We start from the raw sequence: 10,000 nt of genomic DNA, 5'->3' as shown, positions 1-10,000 counted from the left end.
ATCCAACTACGAGCTTTTTAACCGCAACAACTTTAATATACGCTATTGGAGCTGGAATTACCGCGGCTGCTGGCACCAGACTTGCCCTCCAATAGATACTCGTTAAAGGATTTAAAGTGTACTCATTCCGATTACGGGGCCTCGGATGAGTCCCGTATCGTTATTTTTCGTCACTACCTCCCCGTGCCGGGAGTGGGTAATTTGCGCGCCTGCTGCCTTCCTTGGATGTGGTAGCCGTTTCTCAGGCTCCCTCTCCGGAATCGAACCCTGATTCCCCGTTACCCGTTACAACCATGGTAGGCGCAGAACCTACCATCGACAGTTGATAAGGCAGACATTTGAAAGATGCGTCGCCGGTACGAAGACCGTGCGATCAGCCCAAAGTTATTCAGAGTCACCAAGGCAAACGGACCGGACGAGCCGACCGATTGGTTTTGATCTAATAAAAGCGTCCCTTCCATCTCTGGTCGGGACTCTGTTTGCATGTATTAGCTCTAGAATTACCACAGTTATCCAAGTAACGTGGGTACGATCTAAGGAACCATAACTGATTTAATGAGCCATTCGCGGTTTCACCTTAATGCGGCTTGTACTGAGACATGCATGGCTTAATCTTTGAGACAAGCATATGACTACTGGCAGGATCAACCAGGGAGCTGCGTCAACTAGAGCTGAGCAGCCGGCCGCCCGGGAGTGTGTCCCGGGGGCCCGCGCGAACACGCAAGCGTCCGCTCAATTATTCTGCAAACAGGAGGAGGCTGGGCTCCCCTGCACGATACACCTCGAAACCCTCTCAGGTCCCGGCGGCGCGCAGCGCCGTCCTAAGTACTTGGTCGGGTTCGAGAGAGGCGCAATCGCCCGGAGATAGGCGAGTAGACGCTTTCAGTGCGACCACCCGTGCCCCCAACTGAGCTTGCCGCTGCCGACAGAGGCCCGGGAGCGTGCTGTCGTGGTGTTGCCGGCGGGAGACAACACGCGGCCACAAACAGTGACCGGGCAGCTCCAACGCCAGCGCCACAGAGGGGCAGAGCCCCACTTGGGTGCCAAAGCGAACTCTCCCAGCACAGCGCACGCGCCAACACATCCGCACAGCTGCGATACAAACCACCTGCGAGAACCGCGGGGGCGACCGAGCAGCAGACGGCGTCGCGGCGCCGAGTGCCGGGCGGCGGCGCATCCTCAACGCACACAGTCCTCAATCGGACCAGCACACTGCAGATGTCCACCGCGCTTCGCACCGGGCCCGGGAGGACCCACTTTGGCCGCACGGCGCCGCGCGCTGGGTGCGCCGGCACGCAGATGCGCCGCCTGCCGCGTCCGTCAGCCGGCGCGCCTGCCACTGGGCGCCCCCACCAGCCGGCTGCCGCGCGTGCGCCCACGCAGCGCGCGGCCAGCACGCCGGGCGCCCCCCCCTCACCGGCCGGGGACGGTCCCACCCAGCCACCGCCGCGTATCGCTTCATACCCACATGCCCACTCACGTTCGTGGGTATGACGGGTGTCGCTGAAGCAACCGGTTAATACCTGTACCGATCGTCGATATCAACGATTCACCTCCAGCGCGAACAACCGCGCAACAACGGATTTCCAGTTCATTTGCGTAACTTGGGCAGCAAACGTAGACATCCATCTACATTTGCGACTTCTACGAGTCTTGCATGCCTGGATGTTGTGTGTCACGACGCACTCCATCAGCATACATACACGCTGCGACGTGTGCACGAAAGAACACGTGGAAGGTGGCCAGCGTACGTATACGAATGCCATTGCACAGCTGCGAAGCGCATTCAACACGCGAACTCCTGACCGACGAGCTAGAGGTGACAGGAGGGGAGGGGGGGGCGGGGGCGATATACGTCCTATTGCAGTACACAATACAGTGGATAGCGGGACCATGTGGAAAGTAAGCAACACTCGCAAGATGTGAGGGTACGCACCGTAAAATGAATCAATACGCAGAACACCACAGTGTGCGCGAAGTGAACTATGTTGAGATGGTTGCAATTAGGCAACGCTACACGAATTCCTAGAGTCATATAACTAACAATTACAGGGCAGGTTAGGGCGCAACGTAGGTTAGGTTAGGGCGCAACGTAGGTTAGGTTAGGGCGCAACGTAGGTTAGGTTAGGGCGCAACGTGGGTTAGGTTAAGGCGCAACTTGGGTTAGGTTAAGGCGCAACTTGGGTTAGGTTAAGGCGCAACTTGGGTTAGGTTAAGGCGCAACTTGGGTTAGGTTAAGGCGCAACTTGGGTTAGGTTAGGGCGCAACTTGGGTTAGGTTAGGGCGCAACTTGGGTTAGGTTAGGGCGCAACTTGGGTTAGGTTAGGGCGCAACTTGGGTTAGGTTAGGGCGCAACTTGGGTTAGGTTAGGGCGCAACTTGGGTTAGGTTAGGGCGCAACTTGGGTTAGGTTAGGGCGCAACTTGGGTTAGGTTAGGGCGCAACTTGGGTTAGGTTAAGGCGCAACTTGGGTTAGGTTAAGGCGCAACTTGGGTTAGGTTAAGGCGCAACTTGGGTTAGGTTAAGGCGCAACTTGGGTTAGGTTAAGGCGCAACTTGGGTTAGGTTAAGGCGCAACTTGGGTTAGGTTAAGGCGCAACTTGGGTTAGGTTAAGGCGCAACTTGGGTTAGGTTAGGGCGCAACTTGGGTTAGGTTAGGGCGCAACTTGGGTTAGGTTAGGGCGCAACTTGGGTTAGGTTAGGGCGCAACTTGGGTTAGGTTAGGGCGCAACTTGGGTTAGGTTAGGGCGCAACTTGGGTTAGGTTAGGGCGCAACTTGGGTTAGGTTAGGGCGCAACTTGGGTTAGGTTAAGGCGCAACATAGGTTAGGTTAAGGCGCAACATAGGTTAGGTTAAGGCGCAACATAGGTTAGGTTAAGGCGCAACATAGGTTAGGTTAAGGCGCAACATAGGTTAGGTTAAGGCGCAACATAGGTTAGGTTAAGGCGCAACATAGGTTAGGTTAAGGCGCAACATAGGTTAGGTTAAGGCGCAACATAGGTTAGGTTATGGCGCAACATAGGTTAGGTTATGGCGCAACATAGGTTAGGTTAAGGCGCAACATAGGTTAGGTTAAGGCGCAACATAGGTTAGGTTAAGGCGCAACATCGGTTAGGTTAAGGCGCAACATAGGTTAGGTTAAGGCGCAACATAGGTTAGGTTAAGGTGCAACATAGGTTAGGTTAAGGTGCAACATAGGTTAGGTTAAGGTGCAACATAGGTTAGGTTAAGGGATGGTGTATGAGGGGGGAGGGGACGAGGTTCGTTCATAGTGATGATGGTAAGTGGACGCCTGAGGCACCCTGAGATGTGTCACGTCAGGATGCACCTTTGGCTCAGGGGAGGTGGTGCGCCGGTTCCGTGGGTGTGGCAAGGGAGTGGCAGACCTGTGTCTTTCATTCCTGCCATTGCCTATATGCTGTGAGACAAGGCAGTGTGGTGGTGTTGGTTGCACCCCTGTGTAGGACATGTGTGGGTGTTTGTGGCTTATCTGAGTAATGATGGTTGTTGGAAGAGTGAGATATTCTGTTTTTGGGGTGGACCTCCTGGTTTTGTTATCATAGTGTGAATTGTGTAATGTGGCGGAGAGGATGCACTGGATGTTGTTCCATGCTGGTGCTTAGATATTTTGTCTGTGTCTGTTACAGGCAGAGAGTAGTGTGTGATAGAGTGTCTGGGTGACGTGTAGTTCGCATGTGTGCACAGACTGTCAGCATGTATAGGGACTGTTGTATGTCGTATGCCATCTATATTCCGATGGCTCTGCATCTATTAGTAATCAGCGCCATGTATCAGTTTAATCTGGTTGCGGTCACGCGGTGTTCTATCTCTGTACAGTAGTAGAGGTGCGACTGCACTACGTAGCTACCCCTCGCGGCAGCTTTCCCCGGTGTATGGCATATGATTATCGGCAATCAGTCGATTAGTGACAACTGGTCGTGTGACAACGTCACATGTCTGCGGGTGGGATACGCTACACCCTGCCTGTGGGTCAGGGCTCAGGAACGCTCTCCTGACGCTGAGCGCTCGGACCGTCATTACCCGTCTGAGTAATATATTGCGGAGCGCTTTTAGCCATTGCCCAGAGTCTTTGCGACTGCGAGTGCAACGCCCATGGGGATCGACATGGTTGGGGCGCTTTCTAGCTGATCGCTCGGCATCGGAATCCGTACTGAGCAACGCAATCGCGCACAGACTTGGAGCATGTGTAGGGACAAGTTTTTTTTTTTTTTTTTTTTTTTTTTTTTTTTTTTTTTTTTTTTTTTTTTTTTTTTTTCCAAGTTTATGACCTATCCATAACCCACTTTCTAACACTTTTGAGTGGGCGTATTACGACTAACTATCACTGCTATTAGCACTACAGAAGTGGTTTATTAGTATCTGCATACTTTCTATTTATTAAGCAGATTTGCTTTTGTTAATTATCGGCCTCTTAGCCTCTCTGGAATCCTGCCAGAGAGTTGCCCGTCCCTAGCCACGTGGAGGCGGGCCGCTACTACTAGAGAAACCACTCCATTTATGCTACTCTTTTATTCCCCCCCGCCACCATGCTGATCTAACTACAACTACTATCTACTCTAAGTCATGATTTAAACAAATGTAGTATTTACATATTTACAATTGCGCATTAGATCTGAAGCGCATTTTACTCCCTCCCAAGGTAGGCTCGCTGGGCCTCCCTTGAGATTTTATTAACCAATTTTGCGAAATTGCTGAACAATTCGCTTTCTGTCAATATTTCATTGATATTTCTTGTCCGTAGAAGCTGCCTCTCCCCTGAGACAACCTGTTCATATATTGGGCACTCGAACACTACGTGTTCTGGCGATCCTTCGTGGGCACCACAGTCACACTCCGGTGTTGGCCTTTTTCCTATTTTGTGCAGGTACGTGGGGTAGGGACCGTGTCCTGTGAGGAAGTGAACTAAGCCCTGCGAGGGCTTCATTATCTTGTTATTTAGTCTTCCCCTCACTGTGGGTATAAACCCGTAGACTCTACGGCCCGTACTGGACCCATCCCATTCGTCCTGCCATATGTCAAGCACTTTTTTGCGGATGGCTTTGACGCTTACTAGAGGAATGCCCATTATGTTTTGTACTCTGTCGATGTTCTGTTTGCGCAGCCAATAGAAGGCTGCGTGCTGCCTTATTATCAGGTCTAGTGGACATAGACCCATAATTACTAACAGTGCATCTGTTGGGCTTGTGTTGAATGCACCGATGCATCTCAACAGAACGTTCCTCTGTATTCGCCTAACAGCAGCGGCAGGCCGAACCAGAGCTAACCTGTGGGCCCACACACTGGATGCGTGCCCTACTATTGGTGCCAATATACTGTTATGGTAAATATTTATTGCCTTTGACGGCAAATGGAACCTTCTTTGTCCAATTGATATTATCTTATTGAACAAAGCTAAGGACTTTGTCGTTATTTGCTCAATATGCGGAATGAAACTCCAATTCTCATCTAAATATACCCCAAGATAACGGGCATATCTCTGTCGTGACACTGCTTGGCCATTAATTCTGACTGTTGGTTCCCTGTTTAACTTGCCTTTCAAGAGCATATATAGCGATTTTTGTGGTGCGATAGACATTTTAGTCTTCTTACACCAGTTGGTTAACAGTTCAATAGCCAATCGTGATCGGTCTTCGATCACATTGCGAGTGTCACCTTCTACCAGAATTGCGAGATCATCCGCATAAGCAACGACTCCCAGAACTGCAGTCTCTCCTTGCAGGACGTTCAACAAAGGTTCCATGTTAATATCCCAGAAAATGGGACCACACACCGATCCCTGGGGACAACCACGGGATACTCTTTTAGATACGACGGCTCCAGGAGCCGTTATCTTTGCAGTCCTTCCATCACAGTAGGCCTCCAGACAGCCATACAGCAGCTGCGGGCACCCAATCTCTCTTAGGCGAGAGAAGAGTGCCGGCCACCACAGGCTGTCGAAGGCCCCTGAGATGTCTATCATAATGCCCAGAACATATTTCGATGTCGCAGAGTGAGCAATCCGGCAAACCTCATTGATCGCATCCTGAGTGGAGCGACCCTTTCGGAATCCGAACTGCCTATCACTCATACCATGCAGAGTTCGATGACTCTGGAGACGGTCAGCGAGCAACTTCTCAAATGCTTTGCCCATTACATCCAGCAGACAGATAGGCCGATAGGATTTCGGCACCGTTGGATCTTTATCAGGGCCTTTCCTGATAATTACTACTTCTGCAGATTTCCACTTTAGTGGATAATAGCCCCTTTGTAAACAGATGTTGTAAATACGACTTAATGCTGGGGCGACCAAGTGTGCGAGTCCCTGTAAGATCTCCACAGGGATCCCGTCAGGACCCGGCGCCTTCTTCCTTGCAAAGGTGTATATGGTTGCCTCTACCTCCTCTACTGAGAAGGGGCACACGTTTGTATCGTTAAGATACGGAGTCGAGAGCGCCTGACGAATTACCCGCTGCTCTTGCGAGTCCTCGTCCTCGATATCATCTGGCAGTAATGTGTCCAACAGCAGTCTTGCTGTTTCTTCCCAGTTCTTGGTCGTGTCACCATTCCCAGCACGTAGCGTGGACAACATCATGGGCGATCTAATTTTTTCCCGAACGATTTTGTAGGGAACTCCCCAAGGGTCTGTTCCCAGCTGATCGTTCACAAACCTTTCCCAGGATTGGCGCCTTGTAGTGTCTAACAGATCCTTGTATCTCTGCTTCAGACGACGATAAATACGCAGGTGGTATTGTCGTTCGTCGTGGGCAAAGCTCCTTTGATAGTTGCTTCGCGCCCTTCTGACTGACCGTTTGAGCACAGTCAATTCAGGGGTCCATGGGGTGGACTCCCTGTAGATGTATCTCGCTATTCGAGGTACAGCCAGTGTGATAGCCGATTGCACGGAGCTTACCAGCTCCTCCACAGCTTCATCAATATTACCTATATCCTCCCCAAACTCAGGAGGACTGAACACCTGCACGAGTCGGTCCCAATCTGTCCGAGCATAGTTGAACCGTTCCACCCACTCGCCTGGCACATCTGTGATGGTCGTCACTATTTCAAATGTTATACAGTTATGATCACTGACAGTCAGGTGTTCTCTAACTTGCCAGTTATGGACGTGGGGTGCTGCCCTCTCGCTTGCTAGTGTGACATCAATATTTGATGTTGCACCCGCCCTCCCTGAGTAGGTCGGGGGGTATCCAGGCAAGTTTATTACATGCATGTGTGTTTGCATTATCAAATCAACAAGCTCCGCACCCCTACCGTCCTGTACATCACTGTGCCAGAGTGGGGACTTAGCATTAGCATCAAGAGCTACAATTATAGCCTGCCCGGCTAAAACTCTTAGGATCCAATTCAGCTGATCAAGATAAATCTTGATGTCATGTCTGAATTGGCAGTAGACGTTTACAACGTACATACTGTAAGACAGCAGATTGAGTTGTACAACCGTAATATGCTCGGTACAGAATTGACTTAATACCGTAGTTTTTATAGTTTTGTTCAATATTATAATTGCACTCATTGGGTTCCCACCCGAGGAAACCACTTGTGCTGTAGCAGGAAAGCCAGGGACTCGACCCGCACAGGAGTTCGGTTCTTGTATCATAATAACATCTATTTGTTCTTGTTCCGCTAGTTTCCTTAGCTCATGCGCAACCATCTGGCTGCGCATGGCATTTACTTGCACCATTTTAAACATCCCCGTAATCTGTTCTTTGTATAAGTCTATCCAAGAACATCTTGTGGGTTGGACAATCTTTAAGTCCACCACACTTGCGGCCACGTTTCTTGCATGGCACACATGTTACTGCTTTGTCCTTATTAGGACAATCTTTCCTAATATGTCCTGACAGGCCACAGTGGGCACATACGACATTCGGTTCCGTACAATACTTATTTGTGTGGTTTATGTCCTGGCATTTTGTGCAACGTGGCACTGCCAGGTAATCCTTAATATTCAGTGCTGAATAGCCGACGTACAACCGGCCAGCGCGCGTTAATGCTTTCCATAAGTTCGGTGAAACCTCCACAACATGATGTACAGTCAGCTTTCCACGAGGCCCTACTTTAAAACGTAGCTTGAACTCTTCATCAAACTCATTTCTTGTCATTAACGCATCAAAATTTTGCGTATATACCGCGTCAACCAGGCTGTCTGCTGACATAAATGTAGGTACATCATACACACACATAAGTGGACGACGCTTGCGTGGAGGTTCACACCTAACTTTCTCACTGAGTTGTTTATTGCCTAATATCTTTTGGCTGTCTTCTTGCGAGGCCGTCTCGACTATCAGCACATTCTTTGAGGTACGGACACTGTTGATCCTGATTTTATCTTTCTTTGGATCAACACACTTTTCGAAAGCTGACTTAGCAGCTTTAATGTCTTCACCAGGTTTAGGTTTTATAAAGACCGTAGGCGTTACCTTTTTTATGTTCTCTTGAATTGTCTCTTTGGCTGTCGGTGCCTTGGCTACTGGGGCTCTGGCAACCGCAGCATACGTCCGAGTAGGCTGACTTCTAATCCTTTTATTTTCTTTTTCTAATTCCGATACTCTCCCCTCTAACTGGGAGTGAACAATTGCCCAATTTGCAACGAAGTCTCTTATCTGGTGTATGGCAACGTTGCTAATCTTTCCATTTTTAACACTCGAGTCCAGCAATTTCAAAAATCTCGAGTGTCGCTCAGCGACCGTCATATTCGTCTCGATTTCCGTTTCGGAAGCATCAAGCACATTACCACTCTCTTGATTTTCAGCCATTATCGTATTCAAAGAGAGTGAAAGATGGAGGCCCGTCTCTTGCCCCGGACCGGCCTCTCTGGCATGGGGGGAGGCTACATGCAGCTCGCTCACCGGTCCCGCCCCTTGACCAAGAGCCGCTAATAATTGAGCTGCCAGGTTTAGCACGCCGTGGGTACAGCGCACTAGTCCTCTTCAACAGCCACACCACCACAGTTTTCACCCGCTCCCTTATCGGCGAATGCCACCCGCATTCCGGGAGAGCGGATTCACTCTCCGTCCTTCGCCACTTACTAGTCCAGGTTCCCACCAAAGGCCAAGGACCCGGTCCTACTCAGGTGCCGGGCCGGTCCCCCAGACGTTCGGAGGTCTGGACCCATCTAACCTAACCGGGGACATGTCACCACGCCCCGGCTTGGCGGAGCATGTCCTGAAGTCCAAGACAAGGCGAATGGCCTTCGCCGACTTGGGGCAGGATCCCACCATGGCAAATGCAGCCATCAGAACCAGTGTACAAGTTCTTCAGCACACTGTCGCACCTCCTGTGGCAGCTCCCGGTGACTTCCGCGTCGTGATGGCCGTTGCCGGCCTCCCCTTCGCAGTTGTCCGCCAAGGAATCCTCCGAGCGAGGTCGAGTCGTCGTCCGCGTTGCATCCTCTGATACTCAGAAGACGCTTCGCAGTCGAACACCCTTCACCGCTCGTGGACATCGGCCTGCTTCCGCATAAGTCCCCTGTGGAGAGAGATTCAGCTTCAGCAGGAACGATGACCGCCATTACTCCCCACTGTGCTTTGCGCGCCAACCGCCTGCACCGACCACAGCCAACATTGCGTATGGCCGGACGGCGCGGCTAAGCCGCCCGGACGCGGCCGGCCGAACCGGGCGCAGCAGGGCCAGCGCCCGCCGCCAGCGTAGCAGCGAGAGCGGACCGCCAGTCAGAGACCAACCGCCCACCCCGCGCCAGCCGGCAGCTCCCGCGCAGCCCAGCCGCACCCGACCCAGCACAGCGCAGCCGGCACAGCAGCGCGCCTGCGCGCAGCCCGGCCGGCGGACGAGCTCCGCCGCTACCCCGGCCAACCGCACTGCCGCCCGACAGTTGCCGAGCGGAGCACGTGCGAGGCCGGCGCCGCAGCAGGGACTCACCACCAGCGAGCCGCACGGGACGCGCCACCGTGCGCACAAGGCAGCTGCCGCGCGCCGACAGCTGTCGACACGCGTCGCTGCAAGCGCACATCCTACGTACGAGCTTGG

General features: G+C 51.9%; 1 non-coding gene across 1 annotated transcript in view; it reads right to left on the bottom strand.

The window, feature by feature from the left end:
* LOC126197051 (small subunit ribosomal RNA) overlaps positions 1-655 on the bottom strand; it is a 1,909-nt gene extending 1,254 nt beyond the window's left edge. The window contains exon 1 of the ribosomal RNA XR_007539458.1: positions 1-655. This exon is cut by the window's left edge and continues 1,254 nt beyond it. This is a non-coding gene — a ribosomal RNA (small subunit ribosomal RNA).
* Between the last annotated feature and the right edge of the window lie 9,345 nt (positions 656-10,000).

The sequence above is a fragment of the Schistocerca nitens genome, chromosome 7 (assembly GCF_023898315.1).
Source record: "Schistocerca nitens isolate TAMUIC-IGC-003100 chromosome 7, iqSchNite1.1, whole genome shotgun sequence".
Taxonomy (NCBI): Eukaryota; Metazoa; Arthropoda; class Insecta; order Orthoptera; family Acrididae; genus Schistocerca; species Schistocerca nitens.
This window is presented reverse-complemented; position numbering and strand designations above follow the sequence as displayed.